Raw genomic sequence first — 17,264 nt, 5'->3', positions numbered from 1 at the left:
AAAACATCCATCCTTGCAGATGATGACTCTACCATGTCACCAACACGTAACGCATGCATATGTGTCCAGTTTACTTCCGTTTGCTCTGCTGATATTTGTATTTGTGTACACATATAGTTCAGTTTATATTTGGACTTCCTATGTAAACATTTCGTTTGTTGTGAGTAGTATAAAATCACAAACTAAAGTCTCTCTCTCTCTCTCTCTCTCTCTCTCTCTCTCTCTCTCTCTCTCTCTCTCTCTCTCTCTCTCTCTCTCTCTCTCTCTCTCTCTCTCTCTCTCTCTCTCTCTCTCTCTCTCTCTCTCTCTCAGTTGGGAATCGAACCCTGGTCTTCGGAGTAACAAGCGAACGTTTGAACCACTCAGTTACCCCGACGCCCTAAATAAACGTCATGGCGTTACAAAGTAGGCATTTCCGAGGAACGAATGGCGTGAGAATTAATACTTCTATAATTTACTTGAAACCATTCTGTATTTTCTTCCCCGAAACACTTTGAAAACACGGATTTGACTTCTAAATATTTGGTAGTCTGGATGTTGAAGCATGAGACTGACATTAAGGCAGAAACCGATGTATTAGATTTCGAGGTGTCTGATTTTGCGTTTTCAATGTGTTCGAAAACAAATTTGAAGTACAAATAAATTTGAATTACTTTATATTTAAATGTAACAGCTTTACAGTTGTGATGTATTAACAAGTCAGTTAGTCAGTGAGTATGGTTTAACTCTGCTTTTAGTCAATTCAGTAATATTCCAGCAATATCACCGCTAGGAAAGGGAGGGTGACCAGAAATGGATCTCACACGGTACCCATGTTGGGAATCAAACCTAGGTCCTTGGCGTGGCGAGTGAACAGCTTTAACCACTAGGCCCACCTATGTAGAGGGTAATGTCCGAGTAACTCTCCATTCGGAGGGCCGAGGCACATTATTTTAAGGAATGGAAGTTACGAGGATGTTACCCTACTTAAATTACATTCAAAGTATTGGGAATATTTCTGTTATCAAAATTTAATGTCAAAGTGAGAAAATCAGGGTTTATTTTGAAACTGGTACACTTCGCTCAATTCCTGAAAAGTAATGGAGCGAACAGACAATCGGAATGACTTCACAAATGTAATTTAATACGAATTACTGTATTAAGGGAGAGGACACCGTAGTCTGCCGCCACACATGCAGTTCTTGTCGTTAGGAGGGCTGGGACGAAGCTAGCTGCAGCAGCTCTGTTACCGGTCACACAATAGTTAAACAAGCAGTCCCGCATCAGAGTCAGTAGTATATCTCTGTCCACGGGTAAGGCGGTGTTTGCCAGTAAGCAGCTTGCGAAGGCGCTGTCGTGGAAAACTCCACAGCATCTAACAGCGTTAGCGAGTTGCTGGGGTGGGGCGCATAATGTACCGTTAGCCACCTGACGAAGTTCGGTACATCTTGGTCCGTCGGGGGTACTGCGAAAAAAAATATAAAAAAATAATTGTGATAATAATTATAATCGTGTGCATTGTTCCAACTATATACAGCACCATACCGCGATAACGTGATTCACCAATAGGTATTGTTTAAGATGTGCACTATCGCTGACCAGCTTGTTACAGCGGTCTGTAAATAATTACATCTGGACCACATAATCCAGTGATTTAAATCATCAGCATCACATGGGATACGATCACATTCATTTACCAAGTCAGAGAGTCACACCAATAATACGACGATCTAACGTTAACGATCACTTTTCTTTTAAAGACTCAATAAAACTTTGCACATAGTCGACACTCAACGCTGAAAACAAACTGACGTTGGTAAAAGAGGACCTGAGAATATAACAATTATACGCCGCTGACGACTTGAACATAGACTGTTCTCTGATGAAGCAATCTCCTCCGAGATTAATAGTTAAAAATCATATCCGAACAACATGTTCATTGTACTATTAGCAATATTTCTGTGTATCACAACCTTAGCGTATGCATTTAACAAAAACCTAACTTGAAACTCAAAGAACAATCACCCATCATTTCATGTTGGCTATGTGGTGTTATAGATGGTTTATCTGTTATGGAACTATTTGTAATATCCGTCAAGCTACACCACTTGGCCATTTTCGCTTTACTTGGTCTAAGGGAGGCTACTCTCGAGTTGCAATTCGATGTTCATGGTGGGTACATTTGGGCTTATATCTCACTTATCTAACGATATTTTAGTCTGACTATTTTGTTTCATTTATATTCTTTTCAGTAAAAATCCTTTTACAATTCCACAAATATGGAAGTCGGACAAGTGGAAGTCGCGGTGGCTGAGCGGTCTAGGCGTCTGACTTTATGTGCTGGCGATTGGGTGCCTGACTCTGAGGGTGTTGGTTCGAATTCCGGATGGGACTCAACCCAACAAAAGTACTAGAATCTGTACTTTACAAAGAAAGTGTAATCCTAAATATAGCATATGTTACAGCATTACAATATACGAATGCTTGGCGATATTACGTACCATTGGAATCAACCAGGAATAGAGTTACCGTTCTTGTTTAAAGTAGTTCGATGTTCATACGCAAATAAGAAGGACTCGCAATTCGGCTTGTCCCGGAATAACACGAGTTGGTCACGAATGGGGTTAATGTTGTAACAATGCTTGAACAATACATTGAGTTTATTGAACATGTATAATGCCTTGATACTTGCACTACTGCAAGACAATATTGAGAGTCTATTATCTCTACTGTAGGTTTAACGTATTTGTCCTCGACTTCCGTTACAGATCATTATTAAATACAGAATCTCAAGTGAAATATTTCAATCATAAAGCTTATGAATCTCTCGTGTTTTGTGAAAACCGAAATGTCTATCATAGTAGTACATAGTTCGTCCAGAACAAACTGCGCAAAAACGGACTCACTTATAATCCCCACACGACATTTGTTTTGAAGTTAAATAATTTTGATTTCAATTTAAATAAGTTTAATTTCAGGTTCCGGCATGACTGTAGACTGCAAGAGCTGAAAATGTTGTATGAACGGAATGGAGATAAATGTTTGTTTAAAATTTTTAAGATTCATACAGACTAGGCCTCAGACCACAGTTACCCCTCTTAAACTTTACCATGACCCGGAAGTAAAATATAAAATATGAGAATATAGTGCCTTGTTTAAATGGGCTGTTCTGCTTGTGCTGATTTTTTCAGGGTGACTTGTGATAGCTTAAATGAAAGGTAAGACATTGTACTTTATTGCAAAATTTTGTTGGTCCACAATCTACTCATGGTATTGACACCAGCCTTCCTTGATTTGACCCCAAGTTCAAGGCTGTCTGGTGTGTTTCGGCTCGTAACTTCCGGTGACCATTGTTTACAGTGGATACAGCAAAATCGACATGGTCGATCAGGCTCATATTTTGCCGATTAAGTGACAAGTGGCAGGTTGGTGAGCATGCAACAGGAGAACAGCCTACGACCGATATTAATTATGGTGCACTGGCATGTCACTGTAGATAGCAAAGAAGGAAAATAATTGTGGTCTGAGGCCTGATATGGTGAAGGTAGTGCAAGTGTTTAATTTGCTATATGTCTGTTATTTTCAAAATATTCACTTGAAACTTTGCATATTTACTGCCAGGAGCATTTGAAATATGTATACATGTGTTTTCAACTGAAAATATTTTTTTTTACATTTTTTATGAATTTATTTCAGTTTTCTGATTGCATATTGTTTTAGTGAGTGAGCGGACGCATCATATTTAGACATATTGGTTCAATTATGGTGAATGTATGTATCACTACACCGCACGTGCCTTATAGATGCATGTGATACCTAAAATGGCTAATATTCAAGCCTTTTTTCCAAAGATATAGAGCCAAGTTTGTGAAGAATTCAGTCCTCAGTGTGGAAAATGGCATATGTCATATGTGGACTGGAGCATGCAAGCACAGTGGGTATGGGGTGTTGCGGTATTTTTGCCCCATAGCCTACCAGTGGCGTACTACTCATGCTCACAGGCTGAGTTTTATAGTACACAGGGAAAACTTCGACATAGGTGATTACGACATCAGCCATTTTGTGCCACAACAGTAAATGCACCTATGTCGAACACCTGTCTGCTGAACCACACAGCATAAATGCAGACAGAGTGGCCTGTGTAAACAGGGGTGTGTGTAAAGGCCATGCACCTTTCCCAGATTGCCTTTTGGCATTGAAGTCATAGGAGAACAGAAAAACAAAGGCAAAGTATATGAAAAATACTATATCAAATAATATAGTAAAATTTTATTCATATTTCCTGATTTTCACCACAGTCACAGTTAGTTGTGACATAGCATTTATTCACAACACATAGCTTTAGAGACATTATGATGTATTTAAACTTAAAGTTACACAGTATCTGTCTTTAGGAAGTAATTAGCACATACAGTTCTGCAGCATCACTGCACATTTTCAATATTTTGAATAAGAATGTTCATGGTTTTTGCTGAAACACGGTACAGGGTCTAACTGACCCTTTCTGTAGTCCCCACTCTGCTTGTCAGTCTGTTTAGACTTCAAATGTTCACAGATCTTGCTTCCATGCTGTGTAAGTTTCCTTTTCACAACACTGGGGCTTTTCTGATAGTCTTTGTGATAGGTAGCCTCCTTGTCCATTTGTTCAAGTGACCGCACAGCTCGGCTTGAAAGTTTCACCCCAGAATGGTCGCACTTGTCGATTGCTGATGTCCCAGGGCCATTGTTGAGCCTGTGAATTGTGGAAGAAGCCCTCCCAATCATGTTCCTTGAAAAGTTTACATTCTTTGGCAAAGAAATACTCAGTGATCGATTGGCAGCTTCACATTTCTGTGTGTCTGTGTACAGTTTCATTTGTTCCACCACTTCTACACTTAACTTCATTTTGAGAATTTCATTAAGCAAGTGTTTATCATTGTCATCCATATTGAAATGAGTGATACTGTTGCAGCCGAGGAACATGGATCGCTGCCACCAGCTGTTTGTTACACCTCCTCTACACACAACTGAGTACCGGGCACACCTGGAGCAGTCGCCGCTGTAGCACTTGAGGGTTGCTTCGAGCACTCTTGGTAAGATACTACGAAGTGTTTTCATGTCACCTGCATGATCTTTCATGAGTTCTTTTAGTATCAGGCTGCACCGTGCTTTGACATCCTGGCTCAGCACCTTCTTTGCTTCCATTTTATGTGTACGAGTAGTGCCGGGGAACATATCTGGGTTAAAATCAGCTCTGTAACATTGTCGGAACTGTCCTTGAGCCAAGTGGGTTGGGTCAGCTAGCCTTTGCACCTTCCACATTGGGTCCAACACTTTGAGCTTTGTCTACTCCATCTGCAGACTTCGAATCCCCATCGGTTGTGGCATACTTTATGGTACACCCTGTAGTGCGAGCTGATTACCAATGTCCTCTCCCATTTTGAACTCAGAGAATGGAGTGAAGGCCGACATGTTCGCAGTACAGTCTGGGTGCCCCCCTGGACATTTCACATCCATGCCTTTTCCTTTCAGCCAGGCACCAGTCCAGCAGAGCTTATTCTGGAATGACGCACTGACGATGAACTTCTTGTCAGTAACAGTTTCGCAGGCGATGCCGATTGCTTGTGATGCATTCTGCCCTGGCTTCTTCCTGCTTGCTATTGTTGTCGAGTTGTTATCGGCCATCCATAGCAATGTTCATCTCACACGGCTCAGTACCCCTCTTTCGATTAACTTCCTTCACTAACTCCACCTTTTCTGCCATATCCTTGAGTGTTAAGTTCAGTTACAGCCTTAGCCACCTTGTTGGAGGTCCTCTGCATACTGCTCCTGCATGGGGTGGAATGTCCATGTTGGCCATCAGTAACCTCGCTCTCGTATTTCCTATAGGTGTGTCCTGTAGACCCAAAGGCAAGTCCACGTTGGGTGCTGCTGGGTTTGGCCCAGGTTTACCCGTCTCGATTTCTTTGTATAACTTCATTTCAGGTGCTACAAAGTCACATGTGACACATTTCAGTGTTATTTTCCAGCATGCTCCCCATTTTCTCTCCTTGGCTATCTGCAGCTGAGGGTCGTCACAGTCACTGGATGTTGACCGATGCAGTCCGCAGAGCTGTGTTCCATGCTTCGGCCACCTTTTCATTTGTCGACTAGTCGCATACCCTCCAAGTCATCTTTGCTTGACTCTTGTTTCAGGTCATGCTTGCTCGTTGAAGTGGGACGCAGCAGCCTCACTGAAATAGAGATGCCATCGCAGTCAGGTGTTGACAGCCCAGTGCCATCCAGCCTTGACTTGGTGACCAGGGAGAAGTCTTCTGCACTCAACCTAGTGACTGTCCTGGGTATCTGGGGTGGAGGCACTTTCCGACTCTTCGATTCAAGGGGTGAGACCTTTGTTCCAGGGAGTATGGCCTTTGCTGAACTGTGACTTGATTCTCTTGCGGTCGCCTTTCATCGTGATTGTGTCGAATAGAACTAATGAGCTCTGAGCACAGCATGTACTTATATATCCCATCTCTGTGTGTTGTCACTGGCACTGACAAGCAGGTATATGTATTAGAAAATGTATTGGAAACTCAAGACATACACATGTCTTGCGCCACTGAATTAATAAATCGCGGTTGAGCCATACACACCTACTGACACTTTGTCGCGTATTGGCCAGGTGTCAGGTGAGTGGACATGCTTGGTGACTCGCTGCACTTGATTGGCTGTACTCAGCTACTTGTGCAGCCAATCAATTTAACGAGGAAGATAGGGCTTTCTAATGAATACAAATTTAACAGTTTCAATTTTCATTTTTGTTGAAAATATGAACTTTAATGGAATTATTTTAGTATAAAATGCATGTATGTATATAAAATAAGAAAAAAATGAAAAAATGCTTTAATGGACTGAAACCATTGTCCTTTGATAGCACATGCAATAACAAAGAGGAACACTTGATGTTTTTGTCAATTTCCACCTGGTTATGGAGTTATAGACAAATTAGAATTGTGTTTGAAATTAATTCATGCCCAAAATTAACACTCAAATGCCAGAGATACAGCATGGAGTAAAAGCAGTATAAGTCAAGTTGTGTATGAGTTAGGGCTTTCAAATTTTCTGTGAGCCTTACATAGTGTCTGGGCTTAGTATTGATTAAGTTTTATTTAATTTGCAGACTTTTTGGTGTCCTGATAGGCCTCAGACCACAGTTACCCCCCTTAACTTTTACCATGACCCGGAAGTAAAATATGAGAATATAGTGCCTTGTTTAAATGGGCTGTTCTGCTTGTGCTGATTTTTTCAGGGTGACTTGTGATAGCTTAAATGAAAGGTAAGACATTGTACTTTATTGCAAAATTTTGTTGGTCCACAATCTACTCATGGTATTGACACCAGCCTTCCTTGATTTGACCCCAAGTTCAAGGCTGTCTGGTGTGTTTCGGCTCGTAACTTCCGGTGACCATTGTTTACAGTGGATACAGCAAAATCGACATGGTCGATCCAGGCTCATATTTTGCCGATTAAGTGACAAGTGGCAGGTTGGTGAGCATGCAACAGGAGAACAGCCTACGACCGATATTAATTATGGTGCACTGGCATGTCACTGTAGATAGCAAAGAAGGAAAATAATTGTGGTCTGAGGCCATCACCAGGGTTGCCGTTGCAGTTTCCACACAAGCCTTCATTGGGGAAAACTGCATTGTTTGGAGCTCCAACTGCCGACGCCATCAGGATCGGATCAAACCCGATGATAGTGTTGTCGCACTGGGGTAGGAGGGCCCTCGCGAAGTCGTTGAACGGAGTTGGGGTAACGGTGATGTCCACGCCCGGAACGGCGTCGGGAACGCCGACGATGGCAGTACCCACGGGGGCAGCCTGGGATAGGGTGATATAAAACAACCGATTATATTCGACTTGAAACTGTTGTTAAGTGACAATATAATTCACTGTGGAACAGTGTTACAATTCAGTTAAATTGTGTGAAGATTTAATTTCAGGATTGAATTGGATGTTGTTTAACGCCGTACTCAGCAATGTTCCAGCTGTATGGCGGTCTGTACATAATCGCGTCTGGATAAGAAAATCCAGTGATCAACAACATGAGCATCGATCTACGCAATTGGGATACACTAACATGTGTCAAAGTCAAAGTCAAAAGAGCTTATTGTATCTAAGGCCTCCGGCCCACATACAAATATACATTTGCAAATAGTATACAGAATACCATATATAATAGTGGAGAACAAGATGACAATCTATTGGCCCGAAATTTCGTTCTTGCGCTTTAAACTGTTTAACAGTACTTTTTCTTAGTATCATACTATGTTTGATAAATAATGACAGATTAAGAATAACGTTATCATTTTGAAGACATCAAGGATGGCTAGAGCAGGAGATTTTTGACAAAACGGGCGTGGAATATGTTGCTTCTGAGAATGGAGTAGGATGGACAGACTGGCATAAAAGTGGATTTCATTCTCAGCTGCGGATTTACATAGCGGACAAATTCTCACTGTTCTTATCTATGGACATTTTCTGCCTTCATTTATCATTAAATCTAACAAACCAAGTCTAAATTTGATAAAAATATTTCTTAAATCTTTAAAATATAAAACAGACAAATATTTTTCAGGCTGGAGTAAACTGTTAAATGTCCTGTAGCAGTCATACCTTGAGCTGTCTTGAAGGGTAGAATGCCAATTCTGATAGAACATATCAATGGCTTGGTGTTTAAAATTATGTAAAAAGAGACTGGCATTCCCAATAGTTTGGTTCATCCAAATAAAACCAAAACCATGAGAGAACAAAATGTTTTCTTACGTGGGATGCCCATGTAATTTTACCGATGTGTGTCTAAATGTAAAAGCATATTATAAGCCAGCTTTGGAATTCTATTTTCATGCATACCAATAAGTTTTATCCAATATTTCAAGCATCTAATCTGAGAATTGATATATATTGGGTGTCTTCCACATTCGCCTTAAATCATACAGTTTGGTGTAGATAATCCAACGGATAAATATCTTTTGCATGCTAAAAGGTGACGTTTTTCTAAACAATCGTATCTTTGATAACCCCAAATATCAGATCCATATAACATTATTGGTTGTATCTGCGAATCAAAGAGTTTAAAAAATATATTAGGTGAGGTAATTCCAATTTTATATGACTGACTGACTGACTGAGTTTAGTTTTACGCCGCTTTTAGCAATATTCCAGCAATATCACGGCGGGGGACACCAGAAATGGGCTTAACACATTGTGCCCATGTGGGGAATCGAACCCGGGTCTTCGGCGTGACGAGCCAACGCTTTAACCACTAGGCTACCCCACCGCCCCAATTTTATATGAAACAGACATAACGTTGAATAGGGCTTTCTTTGCTCTTGATACTAAATCTTCTATGCTTTTAGAAAAATTCATTGTATGGGTAAACAGAAGACCAAGATATTTATAATGACTATTAATCTTAAGGTGTATCCCATTTAGTACCCACGTTTCATTTACGGATAACGAACCACCCCTTCTGAAAATGACAATATTTGTTTAGTCGTAATTAACCGATTACTTCCATTCTTTTGTGTAACGTCCCAAGATATTAAGTTGATTTTGTAGTCCTACAATAGTGTCTGAAACTAAAATGACATCATCAGCAAAAAGTAACATTAGTATTTCAATCATATCTGGGAACATCTGAATACCATGTTTTCCATTTTTAGCAATATCGTAATACAATTCATTAATGAAAAATGAAAATAACATTGGGCTTAAAATACATCCTTGTCTTAATCCGACTGGACAATCAAAATAATCTGTAAAATCATCACCACATCGCACTCATGATTATATATTAGAATACATAGACTTTAAAACAGAATACATTTTCCCTCGTAATCCGGTCTTTAGCAGACAATACCATAATTTAGAACGATCAACAGAATCGAAAGCTTTTTTAAAATCGACAAACGCTACATACAATTTGTGTTTTCGGCGTGAAAGACGTTTTTGAATTATTGCATTTAATGTAAAGATGTGATTTGAAGTAGAATAGTTTTTTCGAAAACCGGCCTGAGTTTCTGGGATTAAGTCCCTCATATTTGCCCAATTTGTTATTCTATTATTTAGTAAGTTGTGAATATTTTGCCCAGAATACTCATAAGTGAGATGCCTCTATAGTTGTCAGGATCATCAAATTTCCCCTTCTTATGAAGAGGAACAATAATTGAAGAAGACCAGCTAGTTGGAAACATACCATTATCAAATAGTCTATTGAAACATTTTATCAGAAATGGCATGATTACGAATTCCGAACATTTTATCATTTCTATGATGATATGATCAGGACCAGCCGTTTTCCCGTTTTTTAAGTGTGATATAGCATTGGATATTTCATTTTCTGATATTGGTTATTCTAGAATAAAATTATCCACATCCATGTAACATTCTGATGGTGAACTAACCATGTCATTTAAAACATCGTTATCTTGATCGATATCAAATACAGACTCGTTTGAGAATATTTTCTTAAAATGCATTAGCCATTCAGTTTGGGAATAGAAATTTGATGGTGCGGTCGGTTTGTAAGAAGCGTATTTCTCTCCAAATTTAGAAGGACATTTGATCGAACTGCTGAGTCTGTTTTGCCTTTGTTTGCAATATTTAGATTTAAATCTTCTACAGCAATTTTTAAACTTATTTCTCATTTTGCAGTATTGCGTTCTATTCGAAACTGTGCGTTTACACCGAAATGCCCTGAGGGTCTTACTGGCATCACGCCTCGCTGATTTGCATTCCGCATTCAGTTGGGGCGTTCTATTACTGTTAGCATGTTTAACACTACCCTTTTTCATACAACTCGGACGAGATTAAAATCATATGTACAAATTCATCAATAGCACCATCAATGTCAATATCAAGCATTGTATGTAAATGTTGACAACAGGACAACATTTTATCAGATAAATTATCGACAAAGTATTTACATAGCGAATCATTCCAAACAATCTTTTCTTTATCATAACAACCATCGGTCAGTTCATTTTCATTGTGTACATGTGGAAATTTACAAGTCAACTCCAGTGGGAAATGGTCTGAGTCAATGCGATCTCCAATGTTAAACATCTCAATATACTGGAAAAAACCCTGTGAACAGATGATATAATCGTTCACGCTCGAGCCCTGATGATTACAAAAAGTATATTCTCCAAGCCTATCTCCAAAAGCATTGCCATTGACAATAAACAATTGAAGTGCATAACACACATATCTAATAAAATACGACCAAAACTATTTACAACTTTATCATGCGATTTGCGGTCATCGAGTGGGGTATCCCCTTCTTCACTATATTTTAGATGCTCATGTCCGATGTCATCATCAAAACTAACGTAATGGTTATTTCGCCTGCCTGTGCGAGCATTCATATCTCCACAGAGTATTGTGAATGAATCACTGATTTCTGGAAGGGTTTCTATAAGAAACTGTTCGATTTGTTCAATGTTACATTTATAATCTCTGTTAGAATAGTACGGGGAACCCAGGGGTGGGATATAAGTGCATAGTAAGTTGATATCTTTTGCAACTGAAAATAACTTTTTAGGCAGTTTCAAGAAGATGAAATTGTCAACTACTGGGGATAGTAAAGTGCACACTTTGCTTATAGAATGGTGGATACAAACACATACACCACCAGAAAGTCTACCACAATCAGATAGCTTTACTGCTGGGCTATAGAAAACGTCATAACCGTCCAACCAATTCATATTTGACATGTCGATAACAAACGTCTCAACAAGGCATATTATTTTGAATTTCCGAAGATGTACTAAAAATTCACAGTCGTTTATTTTGTCCCTCAAACCGTTAACGTTCCAACACAAAAGGGAGAGAGTGGTATTGTCAGTCACGATATCACTCTCGGAGTTAGTACTTGCGGTGTCATCGGCGATAGGTCCTTGTGAGATAATAACCGGGCCTTGGCCGTTGCCCTATGGGCGTGCCAAACGAGAAGGCGTCTAGCTTCTGTTGCGTGAGGATTCGGTCGCTGGTTGCCGCTTGCGTTGACGTGTTTGAATCTGAAACATGTGTCAACTAGCCTACCACGCGATCCCGTTATCCATTTATTTCTGAAGGCTCTAACCCGGATATTCATTGGCTTCAGGAAACGGGATAGTGTAAAGATCCCTTTCCACCCTGCATGAGCAGAAGTCTATCCTGAAAGCTTGACCATTTTCAGAATATATATGTCACCGTCTCTACTGCTTAATCACTGATTGCATATTATATTGCCATTGCATTTGTATTCAAACTCTATTTTGCGCTGCCACTGTATTTGCAGTTATTTGTGAACCTTATAAGTTGTTCACGAGTGAGTGAGTGAGTGAGTTTAGTTTTACACCGCTTTTAGCAATATTCCAGCAATATCACAGAGTACGTGTATATTGAAAATATTAGAAGGGCGCTCAGCCAATCAGAAAACGACATTTATGTGTGAGGTAAGATAGAATTAATTGTAAAATACTTGATATATAATAATATAATATTTCTATTTTCTTTGTTGGTTTCACATCCAATTATTTTGATTGTAGAAAACAAATTACTTGGTTTTGACACCGCTTTGACCCCAGTCATTTACCGCTCAGATCAAACCTACAAGCACTTGTGTGATTATATAGATCTAAAGAGGGTACCCTAAAGAGTATATACAAGCACATATAATCCCAGTGGAGCTTAAAATCTTCCTTAAATTTGGGAACTGAGGTAATCCGGCCTTGTCCAGTCATTCTAGACTGAATATTGACTCCCTCTTTAGTTCATTCTTTAGAACCCGTGAAGGTCCGGGTTAGAATTGATCTTCAGCAACACATGCTTTTCGAAAGAGGCGACCAACGGGATCGGGTGGTCAGGCTCGCTGACTGGGTTGACACATGTCATCGTTTCCCAATTGCGAAGATCGATCTTCATGCTGTTGATCACTGGATGGTCTGGTCCAGACTGGAGCATTTACAGACCGCCGCCATATAGCTGAGTGCGGTGTAAACCTAAACTCACTCACTCGCTCATTCTTTAGAGTTTGGGAGAGCATATATACTGACAGAAAGAAATAAAGGAACACAGGGACATTCAAGCGTTGCTTTAATATTTTCCATTTTCCATCACTAGCTTTTAATAGCACCTTGGTGATGGAAACTGGAAAATAATAAAGGAAGGGTTGAATTGTACAGTGATCCTTTATTTGTTTCTCTCAGTATATATGTAGAGCATGTTTCAGGCAATGGTTTCCTCAAGGTCACTCACCGGCGTCAGACCTCCTGGCCCAATTGTAAACATGTCTTTTTAAATGGTTCGAACCTAGCCTGTTTTTTGGTCACATGCTTCAACTCATCGTTTTTATTCGTTAATCCTGTATCCGACCTTGCACTCATGTATGTCGTGATTGGATGAATATCGTTTGTTGTGATTGGATGAATATTGGTGTCGTGATTGGATGAATATTGTGTGTTGTGATTGGATGAATATCGTGTGTCGTGATTGGATGAATATCGGGTAGCACCGTTCGGCAACTCACCTCTTTTAATTTATTTGTTATTGTTTCAATGTTAGATTATTCTGTCATGTATTACACGACGAATGTGTTCTGTCACTCTTTCCGTAGCCTACGGCTAAACGCCATTCTATGGAGACTTTACGTCTCCATACCGTGCCTTACCGTTATGACTCATGAGCAAAACTGCAAATCTAAATACGGAATCTGATGTAATTCTCTCATGGTTTTAGGGATGTATTTTTACCATATAACAGTAGTATTAAGTATACACTTTTATGCACACCTATATAGATCATAGAGCCAACACAGGAAGGATTGACGGGCCATTGGCGTCCAAAAGAACATTTGGGAAGCAAACACTGGTCTTCGGGGTGACGAGCGAACGTTTTAACCACTAGGTTACCCCAACGCCCTAAAAAAAGTCATGGTTTTCTGAATATTTGGCAAAATGGCTCAATTATGAAGTTAAGTTAGTCGATCTGGATGTTGAAGTATGGGACTGACAAAAAGACACAAACCGATCTATTAGATTTCGAGGTGTCCGATTGTGCGTTTTCATCGTGTTCAGGAACAAATTCCAATTGCAATTAAAATTGATTATATTTTAATTTAACAGTTATACAGTTGTGGTATATTAACAAGTCAGTCAGTCAGTGTGTATGGTTTAACTCCGCTTTTAGTAATATTCCAGCAATATCACGGCGGGGGAACACCAGAAGAGGGTCTCACACATTGTATCCAAGTTGGGAATCGAACCTGGGTTTTTTTTTGCGTGACGAGCCACCTCTTTAAGCACAAGGCTACCCCACCTATTACGGAGTATTACGGAGGACACACGTAGTCTGCCGCCACACATGCAGTGCTCGTCGTTAGGGTTGGGACGAAGTTAGCTGCAAGCGCTCTGTTACCGGTAACACAATAGTTTAACAAGCAGTCCCGCATCAGAGTCAGCAATAAATCTCTGTTCACGGGTAAGGAGGGGTTCGCCAGTAAGCAGCTTGCGAAGGCGCTGTCGTAGAAGACCCCACAGCATCTAACAGCGTTAGCGAGTTGCTGGGGTGGGGCGCATAATGTACCGTTAGCCACCTGACGAAGTTCGGTACATCTTGGTCCGTCGGGGGTACTGCAAAAACATTATAAATGTTTTTATCATAATAATTACAATCGTGTGTTCAGCATTGTTCCAACTATATACAGCACTATTCTGCGATAGTGGATTCACGTAACGTGTAAGACCTGCACTATCGCTTAACAGCTTGTTACAGAGGTCTCTAAATAACTACACCTGGACCAGATAATCCAGTGATTTACATCATCAGCATCACATGGGATACGATAGCATAACTTTACCATGTCAGAGAGTCACACCAATAATACGGTGATCTAATCTTAACTACCAGGGCCCCGTTCCTCAAAGCGATCGTAGCGTTAGTCTATGTTAAAGTATTGGAGTTACGATCATCTTAGCGCTACGATCGCTTTGAGGACCGGGACCCAGGGCTTCCTTTCACAAAGCAGTAAGGAGATCGTAAGTCACTAAGGTTACCTTAATGCAATCTTAAAGAATGTGAGTTAAGGTTAACTTTAATAAAGTTGCTTCGTGAAAGGAGGCCCTGTTTTGTTTTAAAGACTCAAGTAAACTTTGCCAAAATCGACATTGAAAACTGACGTTGGTAAAAGAAGGCCTGTGAATATATCAATTCTGCGCCGCTGATAATTTGAACACAGACTGTTCTCCTATGAAGCAATCTTCCCCGAGATCAATAATTAGAAACCGTATCCGCAAACCATGTTCATTATAACATTATTTTAGTGTATCACAAATTTAGCGATGCCTGCATTAACAAAACTTAACTCATCATTTTATGTTGGCTATGTGATCCAACAGATAGTTATCTGTTAAGAAACGGTTTGTAATATCCATTAGGGTACACCACGTGGCCATTTTCGGGTAACTTGGTCTAAGGGAGGCTACTTTCATTTGCAACTCGATGTTCATTGTGGGTTACATTTGGGCTTTTATTTCACATCACTGGGGATATTTTAGTCTCACCTTATTGTGTCAATTATATTCTTTTCAGTGCTTATCTTATTACAATTCCACCATGGGAATGCAGCAAGGTTACACGAATGTTAAGTTTGAGTAATATTTTAAAGTCATTTTGGAGTATCTGCTATGGAAGAAAATATCCTGTACTTGCATATTAAAAACAACACCCTCTCCCCTAAAACAACAATAACAAAATAAACACACATCCCCCAAAAGTCAAAAACAAACAAAAACCCAAACAAACAAACCAAAACAAATTGAATTTGTGATTCTTAAACATTATTTAGAAATATACAATTTTGATATAAGGCCAACAGCTGGTAATAATTACGTTAGAAAATGCAAGAAATGTATGCTATTTTTTTAGAATATGTGTCTAACAAATATTATTTCTCCATCTTTTAACTGTATCAAAAAGGTCTAATATACAAGCGCTTGGCGCAGCCTAAGTAAACGTAGGGTGGGTATTATTCGTTACACAGTGCACTATATACTGACCCTAGTTGAAGGTCGTGTCAGCTAACCTTTGAGCGACCTAAGACCGTCCAATCAAACGCGAGACGCCCGAACTGATGTAACAAATAAGACAATAGCTGTTATTTAGGATTCGGCGGGATTTACAAGATGCATATTCCCGTTCGCTGACACTGATCCCTCAACAAACAACAATCCGCATAAAACACATATATTTGACCTGCAATATATACGCGTAGGGGTTTCTGATTACATGGTTACTATTAGCATATATTTCCGCAAGATGACATCCTTGATTATTGACAAACACGCTATTTTCAGCGATTGTTTACTCACTGTCGTGAATAATGGCGTCCTCCATGTGTATTACTGGGAAGCAATATTGCGGTAAATACTAGCATTCAAGCCCGTTCGGGTACAAACGTTTTCGAGGTTCAAACGGTATGTGCGAAATGTAACTTTCGCAATTTGGTAAGCTGTGTTCTGACTGATAAATTCAAAAGGTGAGCTGACGAGACTTTCTACTAGGGTTTGTTTGGCTCAGTATAGCAGTGTAACGAATAATACTGAGCTTACGTTTACTGAGACTGGTACTTGGCGATATTAAGTACCATTGGAATCAAACAGGAATAGAGTTATCGTTCTTGTTGAAAGTAGTTCTGATCTTCATACGCCAATATGAAAACCTATCAAAAGGGCACGAGTCGCTATGCTTGTCATGGAATAACATGAGTTGGTCACGAATGTTGTGACAATGCTTCGACATAACATTGAGATTATTGAACATGTATACTGCCTTGATGCTTGCACTACTGCAAGACAATATTGAGAGTCAATAATCTCTTTTAACGTATTTGTCCTCGAATCCTGCTCCATGTCATTATTAAATGCAGAATCTCAACAGATAATATATCAATATAGATACGTTTAATTTCAGGTTGTACACTGCAAGAGCTGAGAATGCTGTATGAAGAATGGAGATACATTGTAAATCATTCATAGAGACTAGGATTTACAAACCTTTGTTCAATGGAAAGTTCTCGAAGGCTGAACGCCATATCCGCTTCTCTAGCAGACACTCCCGGAAGTCCCTGGAACTCGTTGTCATCACCAGGGTTGCCGTTGCAGTTTCCACACAAGCCTTCATTGGGGAAAACTGCAGTGTTTGGAGCTCCAACTGCAGACGCCATCAGGATCGGATCAAACCCGATGATAGTGTTGTCGCACTGGGGTAGGAGGGCCCTCGCG

General features: G+C 39.9%; 1 long non-coding RNA gene across 1 annotated transcript; it reads left to right on the top strand.

The window, feature by feature from the left end:
• Positions 1–6,158: 6,158 nt before the first annotated feature.
• Positions 6,159–15,862, top strand: LOC124275024. The gene is made up of 4 exons (XR_006898181.1): positions 6,159–6,362; positions 7,007–7,012; positions 14,499–14,503; positions 15,852–15,862. It is a non-coding gene; the product is annotated as an uncharacterized LOC124275024 (long non-coding RNA).
• Positions 15,863–17,264: the final 1,402 nt, after the last annotated feature.

The sequence above is a fragment of the Haliotis rubra genome, unplaced genomic scaffold, assembly GCF_003918875.1.
Source record: "Haliotis rubra isolate DU_JTF1 unplaced genomic scaffold, ASM391887v1 Scf1971, whole genome shotgun sequence".
In the NCBI taxonomy this organism is placed as follows: domain Eukaryota; kingdom Metazoa; phylum Mollusca; class Gastropoda; order Lepetellida; family Haliotidae; genus Haliotis; species Haliotis rubra.
The sequence above is the reverse complement of the archived record's forward strand: the minus strand, read 5'-3'. Positions and strand labels throughout refer to the sequence as shown.